Source organism: Scyliorhinus torazame, chromosome 18, assembly GCF_047496885.1.
Source record: "Scyliorhinus torazame isolate Kashiwa2021f chromosome 18, sScyTor2.1, whole genome shotgun sequence".
Taxonomy (NCBI): Eukaryota; Metazoa; Chordata; class Chondrichthyes; order Carcharhiniformes; family Scyliorhinidae; genus Scyliorhinus; species Scyliorhinus torazame.
The window spans coordinates 148,382,787-148,409,294 of NC_092724.1; the positions used below are offsets into that span (position 1 = coordinate 148,382,787).

General features: G+C 44.4%; 1 protein-coding gene across 1 annotated transcript in view; it reads left to right on the top strand.

Moving 5' to 3' along the window:
* Positions 1-5,218: 5,218 nt before the first annotated feature.
* usp36 (ubiquitin specific peptidase 36) overlaps positions 5,219-26,508 on the top strand; it is an 88,351-nt gene continuing 67,061 nt past the window's right edge. Inside the window, exon 1 of the mRNA XM_072483570.1 lies at positions 5,219-5,647. The gene's annotated coding sequence lies outside the window, so the exon portion shown is untranslated. The remainder of the gene's footprint in view (positions 5,648-26,508) is intronic.

The window sequence follows — 26,508 nt, forward strand, 5'->3', positions numbered from 1 at the left end:
AGCTAATTTTCAGTAATCTATGTTTGTATTTTGGGATGTAAGGTATGGATAAGGTGTAAGAATGGGTTTACATTTTAGACAGTTAATGTTAAACAAAGATGCTTGCATGTCTGTAGGTTTGGGTTTAATTTCAAACAGTGTCTGCATTGCAATGAGAGATTTTATGATGTGAAAGTAAACAGAGCTTAAAGAAGGACTAGGCTGTTGCTTAGCAACCAGGGACCACATAGAACAAGAATTTGAACAGGTCCTGGTGGGTGAAGTTAAAGTAAACAGCAGAGAATGTGCTTTGAGTTAAAGAGACAGATGCGGTTATCAGTTTTAAAGTGGAGATGCCAGTGATTTGAAGTAATCCTAAAATTGGTGACCTTAAGATGGCCTTTGAAGCAGTGGTGTTCTGTTGGCATGGCTGAGTACCTGACAGATTGTGTGGAAGCTTGAATGCACGTGGCAATTCAAGAGAGAGGAATACGGAAAGGAGGGATTGAAATTGTGGAAGTGGATCTGTGGTGAAGGCATCAGAAAGGAAGTGTTGTTTTGGAGAAGAATCTTTTCGAGAGTGGAGTTTGGAAACACTTGTGTGGAAGCCAGAGTTCCAGTGAGACCAGTTGACTCACAGTGTGAGAAGCATCTGGGGAGATTTGGTGAGAAATCCACAGATGTTGTATTGGGTGGTGTCTACCACATGGTTTCAGATTGAGGTGTGCCTGACCACAGTTGGCCTGTTGGTTTACAGGAACTATGGACTTACTGAGAGCGATAAGATAAAAAAACCTGTGTACATCTGTTACCGTATAGATGCGGTGAAGTAGATTTTAAAAACAAAAACATTTTATTTAAGGCATTTTTGAATATATATATATATATATATAAAATCACAAAAATACAAAAGCCAACTGCAGCTCCAGGTAACAATCAACCCCCTACCCCATCCCACCTCCTGCACCCCACCAGCAACAACATCCACCTACCTTGCTGCCACCCTGGTACCCGCCTCCCTTTTCCAACTTATCGCCCACCCCTCCAAACAAAAAGTAAACACCCTTGCTGACGACTCAATACTCCTTAATACAGCCTTCTTCCACCCCTCGAATGGTGCACTTAATGTTTTCCAAATGCTGAAACTCTGCCACATCGCTCACCTATACCCTGCCTTTGGCAGCGCTGGGTACTGCCAACACAGCAAAATCCGTGTCTCAGCTATCAGGGAGGAAAAGCCCTGGACGCTGGCCTCTCTCCCCAAATATATTCCCGGATATTCTGACACTCCAAATATCGCCACGTCTAGACTCGGAGCTACTTCTACCCCCAAAATAAAGATTACATCTGAAAATCTCCTTCTACACCCCCTCAACCTTGGACATGCTCAAACATATGTACATGGATCACCGGCACCCCCGCACACCACCCACATCTATCCTCCAGCCCCGAAAAGAACCAACTCATCCTGGACACCATCATGTGGGCTCTATGCACCATGCTAAATTGGATAAGACTTAGCCTAGCACATGACAGGGGCGCATTCACCCTTCGCAGAGCTTCCCTACACACTCCGGCCCCCAACAACCACCCCCCCCCCCCCAACTCCTCCTCCCACTTGCGCGTGACCCTCTCCACAGGAGCACACACCCTCTTCATCAGCTCCCGGGATGAAATAGTATTGTATCATAATCAATCTTCATGTTTAATATGTATTTTATTATTTTGTTAAAAAGCTAATTGGCTGCCCTGTGACTCTGCTCATCCATATTTCTGAAAAAATAAAGGTTAGTCTATTGAGCCAGGGTTCCATTCTGGGACTTTCTTGCCTATCAGTAACATCAGCTGGGATCATAACAGCAGTGCTATTACCACTCCCTTTACTTTTTGTTTCATGATATTTTTGGTATTTAACCTCCTCTGCCCTCTAACCTATCCCTTACTTCCATTTTGTTCCACTTTGACATTGCTCCCCCTTTTTAAAACTTCATAAAACCCATCACATTTCCTGTACTCTTCAGTTCCAAAGAAGAGTCATATTGGACTTGAAGCATTTCTCTCTGCACTGAGAACAGACCTGTTGAGTTTTTCCAGCACTATCTGTTGTTACTTCAGATCTCCAACAGCTGCAGTATTTCATTTTTAATTAGAGAATTATATTGTAGAAAGGCCAATTTTACTAAGCTGAGTTGTGAGTTGGCAAAAGTAGATGAGAAACAGCTACTTTAAAGTAAATCAGTGTCAGAGCAGTGGAAGGCATTCAAGCTAGAATATAGAGGGTTCAGAACAATCATGTTGTCCCCCCAAAAATGAATGGAATTCTAAATGATCACCCCACCCCATTGAAGTTAAAGAGCATAAAGAATAGGATAACTCAAAAAAGGGATGAGATGGAGAAATATTGCAGAAAGTCCAGAGAAATATAGAACATGCAAAGGTGAAATTGAAAGGAAGTTAAGAGTGCATAGAGTGGGCTTGAAAAAATATTAGTAGGTAAAATCAAGGAAAGGGCAAATATGTTTTATAAATAAGGTCAGGTGACTAAGACCTCACTATATATTTTCATATATATATATATATATACAAATAAGCTTATGGATATTTCTAATATTTTAAAAACTGGACAAAGATGTTTCAAAATAGCTAAAGCTAAAGCTAAAGCTATTGTTTGTCTGTGACCCTCGAACAAAAGGGGCTACCATGGAGTAGCGCCTTATTATTGCACCTTATTATCCCTGAAGAGACACTAACAACCCCCTGTGGGCTGCAGAGACCAAATTCAAGGAGAACGTTACCAATGCCATCTACATTTCATAAGCCAGGCCTGGTCAACCGGAACCTATTCGTATGCTGAACCGTCCTTTCAAGTCTTAATGGTTTGAACATTTAACCATCTTGCAAACCCAGATGGAGCACACACAGCCTTTGTCAAGGACAACGGGTGCCATACGATCGCGCCCGACCGGGGGACGCGACAAGGCCATTAAATCTCATGAGACGCCTCTTGCGAGATTTGTGACACTTGAGATGCCTTGTGAGACTTTAAAAAAAATTTAGAATACCCAATTAAAGGGAAATTTAGCATGGTCAATCCACCTACCCTGCACATCTTTTTGGGTTGTGGGGATGAAATCCATGCAGACACGAGTTTGAATTTGCAAACTCCACATGGGCAGTGACCTGGGGCCGGAATCAAACCTAGTCCCTCGGCACCGTGAGCCAGCAGTGCTAACCACTGCGCCACCATGCTGCCCTAACTAGCGAGATGTAACAAGATCTCACGAGACTTCGTGATCTGGATCTCGCCCACATTGTGTGGGATCGAGATTTGCATATTTAAGTGAGCATATATTTAAATATATCTGCACAGAGTCTGCCAAGGCCCAGGATCAAATGCTCATGCATGGAAGACCTTCATGTGGTGCCCTTTAGCACTGCTCCACACAAACATGAACCAGGCATTACGGTACCTGGAGGGGCGTACCCCGGCCTGGGTTATCAATGTCTGGCAATGGTGGAACCTTGGCACTCCTGCTGCCACCCAGGCACCTTGGTATTGCCAGCCTGGCACTGCCACCTGAACACCCTGGCAGTGACATCTGGGCACATTGCTATTGCCACCTTGCACTGCCAGGGTGCCCAGGTGGCTCTGGAAGGGGCAGCAATACCCAGGTGGAAGGCTGTTCTTGCCAGGGTCGGGCCTAGGGGTGTCCTGCCCTTATGAGGTGTGGCGAACAGGGCTTGAGGACCCCCTGACAAGTAAATTGGGGCCTGGAGGGGTGGGGGGTTGTCTAGAGGCCATGGTGAGGATTTGAGCGATCTGTGCAGCATTTAAAATAGGCGCCCCGATCCGGTGGGGATTTGAGAGACCTGGGCAGCATTTAAAATAGGCGCCCCGATCTCTACCTGTACCGAGGAGCAGTGCAGGAAATGAACGTAAGTGCAGCCCGGAGGGGTGTTCCTCGCCAAAGCCAGAAAGAGTCCCGCTTGATAGCGGGGTCGCTCTTGGCGCCAAACACCCCGCTAAACTCACCCAAAACGGGACTCTTTTTTTTCTGTTTAATCACACTCACTGTGAAGAGTTGGAAGTCATGTGACATGAACCTCTAGCTGGTAGGACAAATTATATTGTCTTGCTGTATTGCAAAGCTCCGTCTATCATTTTATCATCCAAAGTAGCAGCACAGGAAATTTGCACTGCTCAGATTGAATACCTGGCCACATCTACACTGTTTCAGCTGGAAACTACATTTATGCATGCTTATCTCATGTGAAGTCAACGCCACTGGAAAAGTGAATCATACAGTATCGGTTTTCAACCTACCAGTCTCCATGAAGGAATACCGTAAGATGACATTGGAATATCATTAAAATGAGACGAGGCTGCTCGTCAAAGAGGAAAATGTTGTCCAAGCACTTTCTACAAAAAGAAAGACATTTGTATAGCACCTTTCCCAATTAAAGCACATTCCAAAATGCTTTTAGCCAATTAGTTTAAAAAAAAAGAATTCTTTGGCATTTCGCAATCTCTACTGTGCAATAGTTCACGTTAACGTGCATTGAAGAGACATGTTTCGCTACAACTTCCGTTGCATCTCCAAACTTCATGTGCGAACCAGTTTGCCACGAATCTGTCCAGACGAACTCCTGACTTTATAGCCCTTAACCCACCACTCTCCCTCCCTCTGGCTCCGTAAATGATTTAATTTATAAATATTGAACAGCGTTGTGGCAACTCAAAACGTGTGTCTCTCGCCTCCAGGACTGTGGATGTATTTTGTTTTGCCGGTGGTGTGTGTGTGTGACCCATTCACTAGACCTGTCGCCCATCAATCATTGCTGTTTACTGCGGACTCCCTCCCGGATGTCCTGTGCTGTTCATGTTGCGAGACGGCTCTGCAGTGCTGTCCAGGTAATGCTGCCCCGTCCCCGGCAGGAAGATGTTGCCCTGTGTGTTGTTGGAGGGGGGTAGCGTGGTGCAGGATGGTTTGGCTGGGGGTGCAGGGCGATGTTGGAGTGTGTGGCAGCCGCTGCTACATTGTATCGCAATGTCGCGCGCGGCGACTGGATACACGGAGCAGGCGCGAGGCTCCCCGGCCCAGGCCCCGCCCCCGGCCGCCGCCTATTGGTCCAAGCCTCTTGCCGACCGGTCCACGTGGGCGGGGCTTTGCGTCCGATTGGCCCAGCGCGCCGCCAGTCAAAGGGACGCAGGGGGAGGGCGTGGCGGATTGGCGAAGAAGGGGCTACAAAGTAGCGGCGCGCGGGGGCCCCGGCTCGCTACAGTCAGCCTGCGGTTTGGTGCATTGTGATTATCGGAGAGCGCAGCTCAGCAGCAGCGTCCGACCCGGCCGCAGCGGCACCGCCGGCCCTGTCAGCCGGGATCCTGCTCCAAAACCTGGCCGTTGTGGCCTGGGCCGCCTGCGGAGAGCTTGACCGTGACTTTCACACTTGACTGGCTGCTGCGATGCTCGGGGGAAGGGGGGCAGTTTAACACGTGCTGGGGGATTTGCTGCATGCTGGAGTTAAAACGTGCGCCTTGCGAGCGATTATATAAATCGTCAGCCCGCGTTACTGATCGAAATCTATAATCTGTGCACCCGGATCCATTGCCCTGCAGGATTTGTGCTCCTCAGCACTTAACTGTCAATAACTAGTCAGCCGTCTGAAGGTGAGGGAACTATATTTATAGAGTTTTATTTTAATAACTCAGACATTCTTTTAAGATAACGAGAAACGGTCGCGATTTCTGAAGCTGTTGGGGTTTTCTCCCCGTGTGGCATGTGGACCTTGGTTTCAAACCTGTTTGAAATTCGTTTCAAACCCTGGTCACCTTTTACCTTGAGACATCTTTATTTCTTATGGGGTAGTGGCCTACAAGTCCCTGTCAATCCTCTTCAACTCAGTAAAATCGTTTTTTTATACATAGTGGCAGTCACCTTGCCTCAATTGATGAGAGTCAGAAGTTAGTGGGTTCAAGTAGCACACTAGGCCTCAAGTAATCTGCACTGTGGGAGTTGATGTCCAGAGGTGCTGTTCCTCACACATGAGATGTTTAGTTCAGACCCTCACTCGTCTGTTCGGGTAGGCATGGTCGGTCCTACTGAATTAAATAGTAGCTGGTTCTGTGTCCAGTGCAATATTCCACCCTCAATCATTACCACTAAACTAGATTAACTGGGCATTTTATCTTATTTTGGATCTTCCTGCTTTGAAAAAGTCAGCCATATTTGTCTAAACAGCTACTTGTGATTCTTCGCAATTTATTGTAATATGAAGTACTTTGGTGTTCAAATGTTATATTTATCTTTTATTTAAATTTATTTTGTTTTACCACTGCGAAATAAGAGGTGGTTGGTTCTTTAACTTTTTCAGCCTTTTGGAACAGGTGTAACTGATTTGTAATGTAAATTTTTTGGCTAATTGAGAGAAAAAGTTCTTAAGTTTGTGGTCCAATCTTTTGTACCTATGTTGAGCCCTCTAGTGTCCTTGTGTGTTTTGGTGGTTAACTACCACCTTGTATGATCTTGAGCAGGGAGGGTCTCCAGGTTTAATCTCTGGTTTATATTGAACAGCAATCGCAGCCAGGGTGCTGGTAGGGCAGCACATTTGACCTCCATTTTGCTGTGAGGCAGGGAGGTGGCTATCTGCCCTGTAATCTTGCTGAAAGTGTGTGGGCAACATCAAGTCGACTGATTCTCTTCTAGTGGTGAAGCTAACACTTATGCGAGGAATGGAATTAACTATGTGATGGTCTCAGTACAAAAAGAGGATAGTCGCCCTATTGAGTCCATGCCAAGTCTGCAAGAGCAATTTAGCTTGTCACACTCTGCTGCCCTTTCCCTGAACCCTTTGGAAAGCCCTGATTGAATTTGCCTCTATCACCCTCTCAGGGCATTCCAGTCACCACGTGCTGTATAAAGGAAATTGTTCCTTTTGATGTCTTGGACCTTTTCCCATTCGCCTTAAAGTTGTCTCATAGAATTGTTTTACAGTGCAGAAGGAGGCCATTCGGCCCATCGAGTCTGCACCGGCTCTTGGAAAGGGCACCCTTCCCAAGATCAACACTGCCACCCTATCCCCATAACCCAGTAACCCCACACAACACTAAGGGCAATTTTGGACACTAAGGACAATTTATCATGGCCAATCCACCTAACCTGCACATCTTTGGACTGTGGGAGGAAACCGGAGCACCCGGAGGAAACCCACGCACACACTGGGAGGATGTGCAGACTCCGCACAGACAGTGACCCAAGCTGGAATCGAACCTGGGACCCTGGAGCTGTGAAGCAATTGTGCTACCACAAGGCTACCGTGCTGCCCTCGCCTGTATCTGGACCATTTCACCAATGAGAGTTCCTTGGACGACACAGTGGTTAGCACTGCTGCCTCACGGCGCAGAGGACCTGGGTTCGATCCTGGCCCTGTGTCACTTTTCCTGTGGAGTTTGCACATTCTCCCCGTGTTTACATGGGTCTCATTCCCACAACCCAAAGAATTGCAGGGCATGTTGATTGGCCACGCTAAATTGCCTCTTAATTGGAAAAAAAATAATTGCGTACTCTAAATGATTTCTCGCTTTCTACTGTCCAGATGCCTCATGATTTTCAATGCCTCTATCAAATCTCCCCCTCTACCTTTTCGAATCCGAACAATCCCAGCTTCCCCAAACTATCCATGTAACTAAAACCCCTCATTCCTGGAATTGTTCACGCACATTTTCTCTGCACCCTCTCCAATGGCTGTTTCCTCTAAAATTTTAATTTGGCACAAACCTTTGCCTTCAATGGCGATGCAGGTGGGTGTGGTGGTTGAGGAAAGAAAATGCATTGCTTTCTTCAGTTTCCCTTTTGGAAGGGAGATGTGTGAACCACTGATGGGAAAAATGCGTTTGACTATATTTATTGAACAAATCAAACTGATACAGAACTGATTTCCCCTTTTAAAAAAAGGAAATGGTTGAACTGGAGATTAAGAATTGAATAAGATGAAGGGGAAGAGAGTGGATATGAGTATTTGACAGGAGGGATGTGTTCTACTGTTTGATTCCTGTACTATACAGTTGTTGTTCCCCATTCTTATCAATTTTTTCCTCAAAGCTTTGGAGTTATATCTGATTGCTTTGAGCAGTGGAATCTTTAGCTATTTGGAAATCCCAGTGAGCTCTGAGTGTTGGCTGAAGTAATGGAAAGCTGGAAAATAAGCTATGACTAATAATAATTAATAATAACGGAATGCAGCAAATCATTTGGTTCAATTTTTTCTAAACAGTGTCCCAAAGTATGTGGATTTATAAAGCTGATTTTGGGAACTGTTCGATCTTATCTAGAGGTGTATGGCTTGGGTGACGTTCTATGCAGTTTTATTTTTCTCGATTTAGCCTTGTGCCCAGCTGAGAAGGCAGGTAGGCAACTTGTTTGGGAATCTCTGCCGGTATTTATTTGAAATTAGTTGTCGGAGGGTGCACAAGAATCGCCTGGGATGAGTTTTCCTGCAGATAAGGCATGGTCTCCACTCCATGCTTTGTGATAGTTCAGGAGAGCAGCAGTATAGGTGAGCCTATGCATTGCAATATTGGTACACAGCATCTTGAATATTGTACCTTAGTTCAAATTGGACTTCAAATTAATGTTGCTTGTATCAGTGGTTATTGTGCAGAGTGTAGTATCATTGTAGAGCTTTTCAATAAAGAATTTCTTACATTTCTTATATCAATGATCACTGCTCGTCAGATTTTTATGCAACCAAAATGTTTGGTGCATATTTGTATGGAGAACTTCAACTCAGTAGCTTGTTATTTTATATAGAAGCAAAAAGGATATTGAAGGCTATTAACACAAGATATTGAATAAATTGTTGAGACTTGTTTGGGCTTGTTTTCTCTGGTTCAGGGAATAATCTAATGTTTCTTAAAGAAAATATGTTTGTAATACATTTCAAATTGTTCATTTACACATTCCTTCATACATTGCTTCCCCTATCTCAGTTATTAACTTCACCTCCGAACGTTTTGTTCACTCAACTTTGGTCTCCGACCTCCTTCAGTAGCAAGTTCTCAGCTGTCTGCTTCCTGTGTGTCTCAACTGTAAACAAGTTCTTGTCGATCGTACCTCAGTCCGCTTCTCTAGCCTCACTGCCTCTGTTTCTCTCCTCTGTGAATTGTCTTGGGACATTGTTCTTCATACTGTGGATGTTAGGAAATGGAAAATGCTGAAAATACTCAGCAGGTGAGGCAGCATCAGTGGACAGAGCAACATTAATACTTTTCTGGCAAATGCATAGTCATTGATTTGAAACACTAACTGCTTTCATGGTGCCTCTCCACCTGATCTTTGTACATTCTCCATTGCTCTCATTCTGGTCCCATACACAACCACCAATGTTTTTGTTACACCAAAGCCTTTAGACGTTTGGATTCTACTCTCCAAATTCCTACACTCCACCTCCTTTCTCAGTTTTGAAAACGTCTGAAAAATCACCAAACGTTTTCTCACCCCTTCTGATTTCTGCTTTCCTGGTTTAGTCTGTATTTCTTTTACATCAAATCTTTGAAGTGCTTTTGTCTTTTCCTCTGTTATGGGCGAGGCGTTTTCAGAACCCCAAAATGTATCATGGAGTTCAACCAACCTCACCCTTTAATGTATTTGTTGCTTTTCCTGGTACACGGCTTTTTCCCTAGGTGTGGGATTACAATTATGGACACGTGGGTTTTTAAACACAAAACACTGTTTATCCATGAACTCAACTTAACATCTTAAATAAACATTGGATCTCTTAACACCCCTTACTTCAAAGATAACTCAGAAAATATTGCAACAGTAAATAACTCTTTAAAATGTTCCTTCAAACTTCCAAGAGACTTAACACCTTTTAAACAGTATCGCATCAGCTTAAAGGATATATATAGTTTCTGTAGAATGGCAGAGATATATTAGCTTGGTTGCCTTCAGCTCCAGCAAAACAGCCAGGCACTTTTAAACTGCTCTCAGCAAAAACAGCCAGGCATTTTTCAAACTGAAACTAAAAACCTGCAAAACACAGACTGCAAAATGGCTGACCTGAGCTGAGCTCCACCCACTCTATGACATCACTGTTTTCTTAAAGGTACATTGCTTACACATCCATTTCTTAAAGGCACTCTTGCATGACACCTCTTTTCCCCCCCCACCCCCCAGAAAAAAAAACCCCATCAACTTCAAGATGGTTTCATTTTTCACTTTTGCACCATCCACTAAGAAATGCACACAGTAAATATACATTTTCATTTAAAGAAAACAACACACGCAAACAGGTATAATAATATAGTCCATTTTTCTTTGTTCTTCTTCCTCCAACCAAAATCCTTCTCGATTGACAGTCTCTTTGAACAAAGTCTCTGCACGATCCATCCATTCCTCTACTTCTCGGCATTTCTCTTTAGAATCAGATACTTTAGTTCAATCTGACCACAGAGTCCCTTGCAATTCTCCAATACAGGAGCATTTGTGATCACCGCTTTCAGGCAGTCAAATGCCTGTTGAAAGTCTGCTGTCCATTGAATTTTTTTACGTTTCTTCAGCAATTCCATTAGTGGAGTAATCACGCCACAAAACTTTTGCACAGCTGTTCGATCAAATCCACTCATGCTAAGAAATCGCATTATTTCCCGTCGTCTTGAGGGTATCAGAAACTCCACATGGAAAGTGATTCGGGCTTCTCCAAGTTCACTTTCGGCTAGGTTAATCACCAAACCCGCCTCCTGAAGTCGATTGAAGAACTCCTTACGATGTTTTAAAGGTTCTTTCTATGTCTGGAAGTTGGAAATAAAAGCAGATTGTCCCACTTTCTCAATGCAATCCTTCAATGGTGGGACAGGATAAGAGTCTGTTCTTGTAACTGCATTCACCTTTCTATAGTTCTCACACAACCGTTGGGTACCGTCTTGTTTAGGTACCATCAATATGGGTGCGCTCCATTGGCTGCAACCCACTTCAATTATGCCATTCTTCAGCATACTCTCAATCTTTCTGTTAACCTGTGCCAATTTTAAAGGATTAAGTCTATATGGATGTTGTTTGATAGGAACAGCATTTCTCACATCTACATCATGTATAGCCATTTTAGTACTTAGCAATTTATCTCTACAAACTTGCCTGTGTGATATCAATAACTCTTTCAGGTCAGTTTGTTTTTCCTCTGGAAGGTAATATAACAATTCATCCCAATTTTTAAGAACATCCTCATTTTCCAATTTAATTTGAGGTATGTCAAATTCACAGTCATCTGGATTTGGTTTGTCACTTTGAGTTAGAATCATTAAAACCTCCTTTTTCTCTCCTTCCCTTTCAAAGTACCTTTTAAGCATATTCACATGACACACTCGGTGAGTCTTCCTTCTATCTGGTGTTTTTACCACATAATTCACATTTAATTTCCTTTCAATCTGATACGGTCCACAAAACCTAGCTTTTAAAGGCTCCCCTACCACTGGTAACAACACTAAAACTTTTATCTCCAATGGCAAAACTACGATCTTTGGATTTCTTGTCCGCTACCCGTTTCATCACATTTTGTGCAACTTTCAAATATTGTCCAGCCAATTCACCTGCTCTATTTAATCGTTCCCTAAAATTTGACACTTAATCCAATAGTGTAATTTCCGATTTCTCACCCACCAATTTTTCCTTAATCAATTTAAGTGGTCCTCTTACCTCATGACCACAAATTCGTTCAAAAGGACTAGATTTGGTAGACTCATTAGGTGCATCCCTAAATTGCAAACAATGCGAATGGAATTCCTTTATCCCAAACCTCTGGACAATCTTGACAATACGCCCTCAACATTGTCTTTAATGTCTGATGCCACATTTCTAACGCTCTCTGCGATTCTGGATGGTACGCAGTTTATTTAAATTGTTTTATTCCTAAGCTATTCATAACTTCTTTGAATAACTTTGAAGTAAAATTCGTTCCTTGATCCTATTGAATTTCTGTGGGTAGTCCATATCTAGTAAAGAATTTAAGTAACTCCTCCACAATCCTTTTAGCTGTAATGTTATGTACTGGAATGGCCTCTGGAAACCTAGTAGACACATCCATTACAGTCAAAAGATATTGATTCGGACTTCCGGTGGCGGCAATGAGTGAGTGAGCCGCACATTTGGGGGCTCTCACTCCGGCGGGATTTGAGGACCTGGTTCCCCGGCTTTGCGGGGCTGTGAAAGGACGGCCACGGGGGGCTAAGGAGCGAGCAGAGCTGCATGGAACTGCGGGAGAGCAGAAAGCAGCGCAAACGGATGGGACAAAGACAAGGTGCAGGGGAAGCTGACCCGGCAGCAAAGATGGCGGACCTCGGACCCGGCGATCCAGGAAGGGCTGGAAAACATGCTGCAGGTGATAAAGAGCAGTTTTGAGTCGTTGAAGCGGGATAACTTGGACCCACTTCACAAGGCAGTGGATCAGCTGAACCAGAGACTGGATGCCCAGGACGAAAAAGTTAAGGAGCTGGGGCAGGTGGTGGAGGAGCAGGCGGACGCGCAGACTATTGCTGCGCTAGATGTCGACGGGTTGAAGGAGAGACCGAGAAGACTGCTGGACAGAGTAGAGGAGCTGGAAAATAGAGCCCGTAGACAAAATCTGAGGATCATCGGCCTCCCGGAGGGGGCGGAGGGAGCTGATGCCACAGCGTTCGTGGCGGACCTGTTGATGCAGCTGATGGGGGCTAAAGCCTGTCCGCGATCGCGGAGCTGGAGGGGGCACACAGAGTACAGGCAAGACAGGTGCGTCCGGGGGGCACCCCTGTCCGATGGTGATTAGGTGCCACATGTTTGTGGAGAAGGAGCGGGTGCTGCAGTGGGCTAAGAGCAGCACGTGGAATAACAGTGTCCTTCGCATTTACCAGGACCTAAGCCAGGAGGTGGCCAGGCGGCAAGCAGCCTTTAAACACGTTAAGGAGGTGTTGTTCAAAAAGCACGTGAAGTTTGGTCTGCTCTTCCCGGCCCGTCTTTGGGTTACGCATCAGGGTTAACACCACTACTTCTCCGAGCCCGAAGAAGCGATGGACTTTGAGGGATCAGGGGCTGGTCTTGAAAAAAGGACCCATGGACACAAGCTAGGGTCCGAGAATTACTGGTTGAAGGGACGCCTACTGTGCCTGGACTGCAGGTCGACTGTGTACTGCTTTAAAGGTGCCTTGTGGTGCAGCCTCTCGTTGCTGTTTGATGTTTACATCTTGTTTGATCTTTCCCATCTTCGTGAGACTGCTCCAGTGGGTCGGAGTGGGGGATGGTGTGCTGAGGAGTGGGGAGATGAGGTTGGGGAAACAATGGAAGTGAGACAAGGGGGCGCCGGAGCGATGAGTCACCGGGCTAGCAGATTGGCTAGTCAAGGGAGTTGGGCGGGGGGGGGGGGGGAGAAAGAATACAGCCAGTGAATGGCGGGGGCGGGGTTATCAGTGGATGTTGCTGGGGGAGGGGGGGGGGGAAAGAGTTATTTTGCTGATGTGGGGGGGGGGGTCTGAAGTAGGTAATGGGAAGAAGGTCGGGGGTGGAGGCAGCCAAGAGGCGAGCCAGGAATGGCACGGCGCATGGGCCGGGGGTGCGCTCAAGAAAGGTTATGGCTGACCGGGGGCGGGGGGGGGGGGGGGGGGGGGGGGGGGGCTGCGCTCCCCCAACCAGGCTGATCACCTGGAATGTCCGGGGACTAAATGGGCCAGTTAAAAGGGCACGTGTGTTCGCGCATTTGCAGGCTCTAAAGGCGGACGTAATTATGTTGCAGGAGATACTCTGAAAGTCTGACCAGACTAGGCTAAGGAAGAGCTGGATCAGCCAGGTCTTCCACTCTGACTTGGATTCTAAGTCCAGGGGGGGGGTAGCAATTATGATTAATAAGCGGGTTCAGTTTGAGGCGGAGGGCGTGGTCGCAGACGGCGGGGGCAGATTCCTTATGGTAAGGGGAAAGCTGGAGGGGAGGAGAGTGATGCTGGTGAACATGTATGCGCCGAACTGGGACGACGCAGACTTTATCAAAAGAGTGTTGGGGAAGATCCTGGACCTAGACTCGCGTAAGTTGATAATGGGGGGGGGGACATTAATACGGTCCTTGACCCGGGGCTGTACCGGTCATGTCCCAAAACTGGCAGACTCCCAGCAATGGCAAGGGAGCTCAAAGGGTTCATGGAGAAAATGGGGGCTGTGGACCCATAAGAGAGCCAGACAGCCGACTGGAAGGGGCTACTCGTTTTATTCGCATGTTCATAAAGTCTATTCTAGGATTGATTATTTTATCGTGAGCAGGGACTGTGTAGGGGAGGTAAAGAATACGGAATACTCGACAATCACTATCTCGGACCATGCCCCACACTGGGTGGACCTGCAGGTCGGGCGGGGGGGGGGGGGGGAGGGGGGAATTACCAATGCCTGCAATATAGGTTAGATGTAGGACTGTTGTCGGAGGAGGGGGATATGTGAGGGACTTCGGAAGTGTATGCAAAACTACTTGCAGGTGAATGATACGGGGGAGGTTTCAGCAGCGCCCCTATGGGAGGCGCTGAAGGCAGTAGTGAGGGGGGAGCTGATCTCAATTTGGGCTCACAGGGTCAGGGCGGACAGATCAGAAATGGACAGATTGATTAGGGAAATTCACCGGATAGATGAGGAGCATGCGGGGTCCCCGGGGGAGGACCTACTCCGGGAGAGACTGAGATTGCAGGCGGAACTGGGGGTGCTATCCACGAGTAGGGCCGTGGAACAACTTAGGAAGGCGAGGGGAGTGGTGTATGAGCATGGGGAGAAGGTCAGTAGATTGCTAGCGCAGCAACTCCGGAAAAGGGAGGCGGCCAGGGAAATAAGTAGAGTGGTTGATGGGGAGGGGAGCAGAGTGGAGGACCCGGCAGGACTGAATAAGGTATTTCGGGACTTCTATAGTAAGCTGTACAATTCAGAACCCCCGGAAGAGCCGGAGGAGATGAAAGGGTTCCTGGATGGACTAACCTTCCCAAAAGTAGACAGGGGACTAGTGGACGGGCTGGGGCCCCCGATTAGAGCGGTGGAGGTATTGGGGGGGGGCCTAAAGGCCATGCAGTCGGGGAAAGCCCCGGGACCGGATGGATACCCAGTAGAGTATTACAAGAAGTTCTTGGAGATAGTGGGACCGGTCCTGACAAGGGTTTTTAATGAGGCAAGGGACAGAGGGACCCTGCCACCGACGATGTCGCAAGCCACCACCTCGCTGATACTGAAGCGGGACAAGGACTGGGAATCCTGTGGGTCATACAGGCCAATCTCCCTGATCAATGTGGATGCCAAGGTCCTGGCGATTAGAATTGAGGACTGCGTACCGGAGGTGATTGGGGACGATCAGACAGGGTTTGTGAAAGGCAGGCAGCTGACAGCTAACTTGAGAAGATTGCTTAATGTGATCATGCCCCCGACTGGCAAGGAGGTGGAGGTAGTGGTGGCAATGGATGCTGAGAAGGCCTTCGACTGGGTGGAGTGGGGCTATTTGTGGGAGGTGCTTGGACGGTTTGGGGAGGGACTGGTTAATTGGGTCAGACTATTTTACCAGGCCCCAAAAGCTAGCGTTAGGACGAACAGGATAATGTCCGATTAATTCGGACACCGTGGGACCAGACAGGGGTGCCCACTCTCCCCGTTGCTGTTCGCGCTGGCCATAGAGCCGTTGGCGATGGCGTTGAGAGCTGCGAAGGGGTGGAAGGGAATGACAAGGGGGGGGGGGGGGGGGTGGAACATAGGGTGTGTCTCTATGCGGAAGACCTGCTCCTGTACGTGTCTGACCCACTGGCCGGGATGGAAAATATAGTGGAAACATTGAGGAAGTTCGGCTGGTTTTCAAAGTACAAATTAAATATGGCCAAGAGTGAGATGTTTGTGGTGCAGGCAAGGGGCCAGGAGAATAGACTGAAGGAGCTGCCATTTTGGCTGGTGGAGGAATGTTTCCAGTACTTGGGGATACAGATGGCAAGAGACTGGGGCAGGTTGCATAAGTTAAATTTGACTAGGGTGGTGGAACAAGTGAAGAGGGAGCTTCGGAGATGGGATGCACCCCCGCTGTTACTGGCGGGGAGGGTGTAGACTGTAAAGATGACAATCCTCCCTAGATTTCTGTTCATTTTCCAGTGCCTCCCGATCTTTATCCCACGGTCCTTCTTCAAAAGGACTGGCAAGATCGTCATGAGCTTTCTCTGGGCAGGAAAATCCCCGTGGGTGAAGAAGGCGATGCTTGAAAAGAGCCGCAGCGAGGGGGGACTGGCATTGCCGAGTCTGATCAACTACTACTGGGCGGCTAACATAGTCATGATAAGGAAGTGGATGGTGGATACGGGGTCTATCTGGGTGCGAGTGGAGGCGGCTTCGTGCAGGGGCACCAGTTTGGCAGCCCTGGTCACGGCTCCCTTACTGCTGTCGCCGGCCAGGTACTCCACCAGCCTGGTTGTGGGGGTGGCCCTGCGGATATGGGGCCAGCGGAGGAGGCATGTGGGAGGGGGGGGCATCTGTCTGGGCTCCAGTATGTGATAACCATCGATTCGCCCCCGGGAACATGGATGGAGGGTTTTGAACATGGCGGCGGGTGGGGGTGGGGAGGGTGGGCGATATGTTCCTGGAGGGGAGCTTTGCGAGTTTGAGGGGCTTGGAGGAGAAATTTGGGCTGGTAAGGGGAAATGACTTTAGGTACTTACAGGTGCAGGACTTTGTACGCAGGCAGGTCCCATCCTTCCCACGCCTCCCGCCAATCGGGATCCAGGACAGAATAGTCTCTAGAGGAGAAGGAGGAGAGGGTAGAGTCTCTGATATCTACAAGGTGCTCATGAAGGGGGAAGAGTCCCAGGCGGTGGAACTGAAACTCAAATGGGAGGAGGAGTTTGGCGGGGAGATGGAGGACGGGCTGTGGGCGGAAGCACTGAGTAAGGTAAACTCAACTGCAACATGTGCCAGGCTCGGCCTGATTCAATTTAAGGTCGTTCACTGGGCCCACATGACGGTAGCTCGGATGAGCAAATTCTTTGGGGTAGAGGACAAGTGCGTTAGATGCGCGGGAGGACCAGCGAACCATGTTCACATGTTTTGAGTCCAGGGGTCGCAAGTTTCGGAAGACCCGGGAGTCCAGGGGGAAAAAGAGGCAGATGTTCTGGCCTTTGCTGCCCTAATAGCCCGGCGGCGAATACTGCTGGCATGGAGGGACTCAACCCCCAAGACCGAACTATGGCTTTCGGACATGTCAAGTTTTCTGGGTGTGTTTAAAAAAAAAAAAAAAAAAAAAAAAAAAAAAAAAAAAAAAAAAAAATTACCTTCGCCTTGAGGGGATCTGTACTGGGATTCGCCCGAAGGTGGCAACCAGTCATCGACTTCTTTGCGGGAAAGTGAACGTTAGCGGGGTGGGATGGGTGGGGGAAGAGTAGAGTAGGAGGGATAAATAGGCAGGTAGTGTCTAGGGGAGAGGAGTGGGCATGTGCAGTATGGTTTGATTGAAGTGTTGGTTTTATATTGATGTTTGCACATTTCTGTTATCTGTAACTGTTTACAATGCCAAAAAATACTCAATAAAATTGTTAAAAAACAAATATTGATTCCCACTTTTTTGTTTTAGGAAGCGGTCCTACACAATCGATTAGGACCTTTTTTAGGACCCTTGTAAAAGGTTCTTCAAATGCTGGAATGGGTATTAAGGGTGCTGGTTTTATCACTGCTTGAGGTTTCCCTATCACTTGACATGTGTGACACGATTGACAAAATTTAACTACCTCTTTATGTAGTCCAGGCCAATAAAAATGTTTCTGGATTTTAGCCTGAGTTTTCCTAATTCCCAAATGACCTCCCACTGGTACCTCGTGCAACTCTCAACACCTCCTTTCTATACCCTACCGGCAATACTAGATGAACTTCTGCCCACTTTTCATCTGCCTGCATATGTACAGGTCTCCATTTTCTCATTAAGACATCATTTTTACGGTAATAACACTCTGGTATACTCTTAGATTCCTCTTCCGTATATGCTTTCTGATATATCCATTTTACTTCTACATCTTTCTATTGTAACTCCGCCAATTTTCCTGAACTAAAAATATCCGCCTCATCCTCCACCTATTCTTGTTCTTTTTCAATCATCTGATCAAAAATCGTTTCTGATAATTGCACTTCAACTTCATCTTCACTCTTTTTGATTTTTCCTCTTGTCTTAACCTGTGACTTTGCAACCTTGTTACTACACAATCCGGAAAAATCCTAGGATATTCGTCCTTCCAACACTTCAGTTGTATGATTTTCCACTGGCTTATCAACCACAGTAGGCATCACTCCCACCTGCGATCCAGCTATATCATTATCCAAGATAAACTGTATTCCTGGACAAGATAGTTTATCTATTACTCCTACCACTTCACCACTCTTCACTGGACTTTCCAACCTTCCGTTTATATAACGGTACGCTACTCCTCTCACCCTGAATTCCACATATCACCACCTTTTCTGGCAACATTCTTTCCAAACTACATAATTCCTCCTCTCTTATCATTTAAAGATTGACTAGCCCCTGTATCTCTTAAAATTGTGACTTCTTTACCTGCTCCTCCTGATACACATGAGTAAACTTTACCCACACAAGTAAATTCTTTAAAGACACCTGGCACCTTCTTATCAATCACTTCTTAACAGTCTGTACAATCTTTTGCACCTCCTTCACTTCACTTGGGCTTTCCTTTACCACTTTAACAAACCCCACTGTCTTATCCTGTTTTACCACATCTGCCTTCTCAGTGCTTTTCTTCAACCACCAACACCGTGATATTACATGGCCTAGTTTATTACAGTGAAAACATTTGAAACTTTTCTTTTCCACCCTCCTGGATTTCCTTTTTAATCTGAGGTACACTCTCTTTATTGTCTCCCATCAGATCACCTTTACCTTTACCACTTGAGTATTTCTCATGTCCCCAGTTTCTATCCCTCACAGGCTGAAACTGATGTCGGAAACCAATCTTTGATTTATGAACTAATTCATAATCATCTGCCATTTCCGCTGCTAATTTTGCAGTTTTAACCCTCTGTTCTTCCACATGAGTTCTCACTACATCAGGAATTGAATTTTTAAACTCCTCCAAAAGTATAATTTCTCTGAGAGCTTCATACGTTTGGTCTATTTTCAAAGCCCTTATCCACGTATCAAAATTACTCTTGAGCCTTTCAAACTCCATGTATGTTTGACCAAATTCTTTCTTTAAATTTCTAAACCTTTGTCTGTAAGCTTCAGGCACTAGCTCATATGCACTTAAGATGGATTTCTTCACCTCCTCATATGTTCCAGATACCTCCTCCGGTAGTGATGCAAACACTTCACTGGCTCTACCTACCAGCTTTGTTTGAATCAGTAATACCCACATCTCCTGTGGCCATTTCATTTGTTTAGCTACCTTCTCAAATGAAATGAAAAAGGCTTCCACTTCCTTCTCGTCAAACCTTGGCAATGCTTGGACATATTTAAATAGATTCCCACCAAGCCTTCGACTATGACTCTCTTTCTCACCAACCTCATCACGATCATCCAACTGTACGTTTCCCTTTACGTCTGCCAATTTTAACTGATTGTCATGTTTCATGGCCATTTTCTGAAGTTCAAACTCGCTCTCTTTATCTTTGTTCTGATCGGGCTATTTCTTTTCTCCTTCTCTGTCCTTTCCTTTTTCCTCTCTCTTTCTCTTTCTTTTTCCTCTCACTCTCGTATTCCAGCCGCTTGAATTCTTTCTGATGTTTAGCACAGGGATAAATCGCTGGCTTTGAAAGCAGACCAAGGCAGGCCAGCGGCACGGTTCAAATCACGTAACAGCCTCCCCGAACAGGCGCCGCGACTAGGGGCTTTTCACAGTAACTTCATTTGAAGCCTACTTATGACAATGAGCCATTTTCATTTCATTTCATTTGTTTAATTTGCAACTGAATTTTTGCCATTTCCAATGAGTCAAACTCTATCTCCGGCAACTTTAAATGCTTAACCACTGCCATAATTACCTAATCTTTTCGCGTTTTGTCAGGTAATGTTAACTGCAATGTTCTTGCCAAATCTAACAGTCTGCTTTTCGTTTCTGTCCGTAAGGCACTACGTGTGACATTCTCCACTCCCAAAAACTTCTGAGCCTCTGAAAGAGCCATTGTTCACAACACTCTCCCCGCTTAAACTAAAAACCACACCAGAAAAGCAACAATCCTTCAGTGTCTTTAAGTTCACAAAAGCTAATCCAATAGATAGACCTTTATCCCGGACGAGCCCCCAATTGTTATGGGCGAGGCATTTTCAGAACCCCAAAATGTATCATGGAGTTCAACCAACCTCACCCTTTAATGTATTTGTTGCTTTTCCTGGCACACTGCTTTTTCCCCAGGTGTGGGATTACAATTATGGACACGTGGGTTTTTAAACACAAAACATTGTTTATTCCATGAACTCAACTTAACATCTTAAATAAACATTGGATCTCTTAACACCCCTTACTTCAAAGATAACTCAGAAAATATTGCAACAGTAAATAACTCTTTAAAATGTTCCTTCAAACTTCCAAGAGACTTAACACCTTTTAAACAGTATCACATCAGCTTAAAGGATATATATAGTTTCTGTAGAATGGCAGAGATATATTAGCTTGGTTGCCTTCAGCTCCAGCAAAACAGCCAGGCACTTTTAAACTGCTCTCAGCAAAAACAGCCAGGCACTTTTCAAACTGAAACTAAAAACCTGCAAAACACAGACTGCAAAATGGCTGACCTGAGCTGAGCTCCACCCACTCTATGACATCACTGTTTTCTTAAAGGTACATTGCTTACACATCCATTTTTTTAAAGGCACTCTTGCATGACACCTCATTGATGGTGATGAAGAACAAGTGAATATTTTGGTTTGGGACTCTATTAGATTTGGGACACTTTTTTTCAAGCAATTTCTGATTTTAACGTTCAGCGTAACTGATTAAATAATTTCAACCTGAATAAAAGGAATAGCAGTTTAAAACAAACAGGCAATTTTTAAAATTAATAAATTGTGACTCTTTTTCTCTCTCTCTCTCTCTCTCTCTCTCTCTCTCTCTCTCTCTCTTGCCCCTCTTCCCGGTCTCCTTTTTTCCCCTCCCCAACACGCACAAGTAACTCTCGTTTCATAAATCCTGGAATTCTTCTACTTTTAATTCGTACATGGAGACGAGAATCCGTAGTTGGGAAATTGGAAAGAGAATATTGGAAGTGACTGAGATTTGACCAATATCTGATGTACATTGATAATAGTTATTCGGAAGAAATACCTATTGAGGGAGCTGTCTGTTTAAATCAATGGTTCTCAATATGGGTTCTGTGGAGACTCTCCAGCAATTTCACAAAATAATCAATAATGCTTCTGCTGAACATATTTTACAACAGTGCCATTACATACCACACAACAATTAGTTTCAGATAGGATTAATTTTATTAGCATTTATGATGGTTAGCATGGATGAAGCCTCTTGTTGCTTTTGCTTTGAAAACTCTGCAGTTTTCATTTAGCTTCTGGGGTGGTGCTTTGATCCTGACAAGAACAAGCAAAAGAAGTGGCGGCTAGAGGTGGGGCTGGCATAGCGGGTGAGGTGAGAGTGATGTGCGCATATAGTGGCTACACACAGTGGACTGAATGTCTTACCCAGAAGGGGAGCACACTTGGAGCAGCATGAAAATTGGCAGTTGATGGGTAATGTGTGAGTGCTTCTGCTACTATTCTCCATTTTTGGGATGAGACAGGCGATTGTAAATTTTAGACCTTTTTGTCATGGAAAGAAAAGCATAGATTTAGCTCGTGTTAGTGCAGCATTTTTTCTTGCTAGAGTGGATTCCCAAAGATACTATTATTAAAATATACTGTGCAACATTTTCATATTTTGATGAGGGGGTGGGTGGTATGTGATTAATCTATCCTTCAACCAAAAAATTGAGAACCATTTTTAAGCCATTGGTCTGAACCTCACTGTGTATATCAGTGTCTATCAATTATCAGCATTTAGTAACATTCTGATATAGTGTGCTTATAGCTATCTGGTTAAGCCTTTTCAGTTAAGTGGGTGGTGTTCTGCTGCAAGCAGCAGTGAATTGAACCATATGATTCATCAAGGATCGTGAATCATCAAGGATCAAAAATCATGACATTTAGTGAAATAACAAAATGTGGAAGCTCTGAGCAAGTCGTGCAGCATCTGTGGAGAGTGAGAGAAGAGTTAATGTTTCAGGACGCTTGCCTTTTATTAGAATTGGACGATGTCTGGATGAACAGCTTTTGGAGAAGTACAAAGCCAGTGTTGCTTAGTGATTTAGAGCACAGAAGCAATGGACTAAAAGGGTGATAGTGCAGTGCAGATGATGGGACAAGTGAAAAAACCCAAAGGTGGGTATAATGGAGTATAAATGATGGAGATATAAATAAGCAGGGGATAGCAAGCATGGTAAATCTGGTGAATTGGAGAGATTGTCAATGCTCCAAGGAAAGCGGATCACAATCCTAGTCGTGTATCGAAAGAGAATTCCCATTCATTAAATTTAATTCAAAATTGCATTGAACAGAAATTTGATTGTTCACATAGTTTTCTGATCAGACATGCAGCAGTTATTGTGCAAATAAATATACATTACCATTATATCTTGTGGAATAACATTTTCCTTTGTTAAGCAATAACATTGAGACTTTTCATGTAGAAATTAGCAGATTTAAATTCCTCTTTTTACCCATGCATTTTGATGTCGTGGGCTAATTATTGATATCTGAAACTTGTACACATAATTTAAAAACTGAAAAGAAACCAATTGCAATCCAACATTCCAATTCTCATGTTTTAATGGTCGGTTTTAGAACGTAGCAGAGAGATTGCCATGGCTGGTTTTCAATAGTACATGATTTATACACAAAAGAAAACTCTCTGCAATTCCTCTTATCGCTGCCTGGGTTCATGAAAAAAATAAATGTTTCTCTCATTGTGGTTTTGTGTAGCCCCTCAAGATTGCAGCAACCCTAACATGATTGGCCTCTTAAAACCTTAATGTGACTTAAAGATAAAGTTATTCCTTATCTAGAAATGGGGAACATAAAATAATTCACATTTCACGTTTCTTTTAAAAATAGTGAGCTGTCATGTTCTTCAATTGTATACTAGGAGTAAATGAAAGGTTGTGTATTATGCATATTCGAAGATGATGACTCTCTTCTGTCCTGTGGCAAATTTATCCCAATTTGGAAATGAACGGCATTCACTATTTTTAAATGTTAAGTTCATGTTACGTTGCTCAATTTGAAGTACTGTATTGCTTCAATTTAAAATAAAAAAACAAATTCATCCACATTGAAAGAGCTTCTGGGTCAGGAATCTCATCTTGGAGTGAACGGAAGGATCAGTTTGAAAGGATATAGATATTACTTGAGTGAAATACTGTTGTAGTAATTTAAAAATGGAACATTAGAACATCAGTCGAAATAGCATTGCATGATGATATTGGGAAATGTACTCTAGTGAATTGTCAGACAAGCGTGCACAACTTGTAAGGCTTTTAAGCAAATTAATTCAAAAGTAATCACTTGGAATGGCACAATGCAGCATTTTTACATATTGGTTGTGTATAGGGTAAAGGAAGCAAGAGGTAAACTAATTTAAAGATATGTTTACTTATTTAAAGAGTTTACAGCCATCAGTAAATTTATGGAGTGAGGTAACAAAGTGTGGAAAATATAACATGAATCCTCTCAAAGCGAATCGATATATAGCTAAACTCTAAAGGCTGGCATCTTAAATAAAATAAATAATTGAAATTGGAAAATATGGTGGCTAGCATATATTAAGAGGAGAGTTGTGAGAAAGGAGCAGATGCCATGGGGAAATAAAGGGGAATATTAGTTTGAAAACTGAATGTTACATCAAATTCAGCAAGTAAATTGGATGTAGAACTGTGGAACTTTGAATCGGCCAAATTGTCTGTCTTGTCAATATCTCGGCTGTGATCTTTTCCTGACCTGTCATCTGATATTTGAACATGTTCACGTTGTGTTTTTGTGTGATGCTTGAAAATAGTGTGAACGAATGACTCCCATTGATCCTTTACCCACTCTCCTGTCACGTGAGGGAGATATTAGAAAATTGGGGCCAGAAATGAGGCCACAATGTGGCAGACAATTTGAGGATTAAGCAGACTGAGGGGGGAAAAAAACCTACTCACAGAGTCCAAGGGATACGTCCACACCTGACTGCGTTACATTGTCCCATTGAGACGTAAACGCGTTAGTGGGAATTCGCGGGATGGCCTGATTCAGCAAGGATGATTCACTAGAGATCCATTGTCTTTTGGGACCCTTATGCCTGATCAACCATTAGCCCATTACATAGTTTGATGGTCTCTTTGTCTGCCAGTGGGAGGTTATAGATCGTTTCATATCAATAGCATGGCTCTGTTCTTTAGCATCACTGGGATTTGTTATCAGACAACCAAGATAACCAGAGGAGCTGGGTGGAGCTTGGAGAAAGAAAGATAGAATGCTGTTCTGAACAGTTAGGAGAAGGCTTTGGCAGTCGACCAAAAATGTCATGAAAGTTGCCACTGAGGTATGCTTTGGAAAAGGGTTCAGAACGAATGTCCGTACCAAAAGAAAAACTGCTTTGTAAATGCAAGTATTGCCATTGTCTGCCTGTGAAAGTCGCATGAGAGCTGCATGTTCTGTTACTGTTGTTTAATGGGAACAAATGTGTTAAGGTTAAGAAACTGCATGTAATCTGTTATTGTTAGAGTTGAAGTTTTAATATTGATTTTTCTTTTAATAAAGTTGATTTTTAAAATATCCGAGCCCTATTTCTTAAATGATCACTTTTGGAACATATTGATCTTTCCGCACTGTCGTAAGACTTGGTTATGGCTCTGGTCTAGTCTCTTAGCCACTGTTAAGAGCTGACTAGGCGTCCGTGACACTCCATAGTTTCCCAACCTTTCAGTGGTATGATTTGAAAGATGATTAGGATCTCGGCCTCATTTTTGCACATGAATCCTTGTATTTATGAAGATAATCTGTTTGGCTGTTCAAAAATGGGCTGAATTTAAAATGGGCTGAATGGCCTTCTTCTGCACTGTAAATTCTATGAAAACTTAATCAATACGTTGCTCTATTTAGTGACTAATCTATTGGATTTATTTTCCTAGTGATTGATTTTGAAAGCACCGCACTTCTAGCTACTTCATTGTTGTGTTTTTATTTCATAGTCTTCAAAATTGTCTCCCTGCAGCTTTTTGCATTTAATTTGCATTTCTTAGTTACAACGTTTGCACCCATCTGGTCGATTACATGCAACTCCCAGTCTTTAGAGAACCTCTGTATTCTTTAAAAGAAGCAAATTATTTAAAAACAGAAACATAATTCCCCTTTTTCTTGTCTATTTTTTGTCATTTTAGTGAGTATCGATATCTCTCTGGCTTGAGTGAAGAATTAAAGATCCCGACCTCTGAGAATGGACTTTGTAAAATTAAAATCAATATTTTTTATGAAAGGAAATACTTTTGGGTTGGAGAGTGTGTATTCTTTTTACATAGCTGTTAATTGATGCAGATTCAAAGGCTCAGCAAGCTCTCTCAAACAGCAGTGCAATAAATGACCAATTCATCTGTTGTGGTGATGATACCTGTGCCATATGTCTCTTCAGAGACTTGGACAATCTACAGCAGGCACCTTAAAAGCACTGGGGAAGAACACCTGTGGTCCCTTCGCAAGATCCTCCAAATCTTGTGCCAAGGGAAATGGTCTAAAAGCAGTGTCTTCTCCCAAACCAAAATGCCAGCATCGACACTTTAATCACTTGAAACCAGCTCTGCCCGGTGGGACATGTCGTTTGTTTGTCTGACATCAGACTCCCGAAGCAACTGCTCTATTCGGAACCCATTGCAGCAGGATACTCCAACGCGAACAACAGCAATGCTTTTGGGATGTCCTCCAAAGGATTGCTGAAGAGATCTAAGCTACCTGCTGACACATGACCAACCAGAATTGAGAAGTTTAATTCGCAAACGTGCCGAGAACATGCAAAGGTGAAGTTGAGGCATCGGACGGCGAGCATGCAAACCCCCCAACAGCACCTCGAACCAGCCCTGCATGTGCCGGAGTCTGTCGATCGTGTACTGAACTTATCAATCGTTTTCAAACCTATTGAACCGAAGTGGAACAAAGTCGCCCTCAATCCTTTTTTAAAAAAAAAATATAGTTTTAGAGTACCCAATTATTCTTTTTTTCCAATTAAGGGGCAATTTTTAGCATGACCAATCCACCTAACCTGCACATCTTTGGGTTGTGTGGGGTGAAACCCACGCAGACACGGGGAGAATATGCAAACTCCACACGGGCCGGGATCGAACCTGGGCCCTCTGCGCTGTGACGCAGCAGTGCTAACCACTGTGCCACCATGCCGCCCACAAGTTGTCCTCAATCCTGTGGGATTGCAAAAGCGGGAAAAGAAGGTGGTGAGTAGTCTTTACAGCACAGAAACAGATTGTTCGATCCAACTGATCT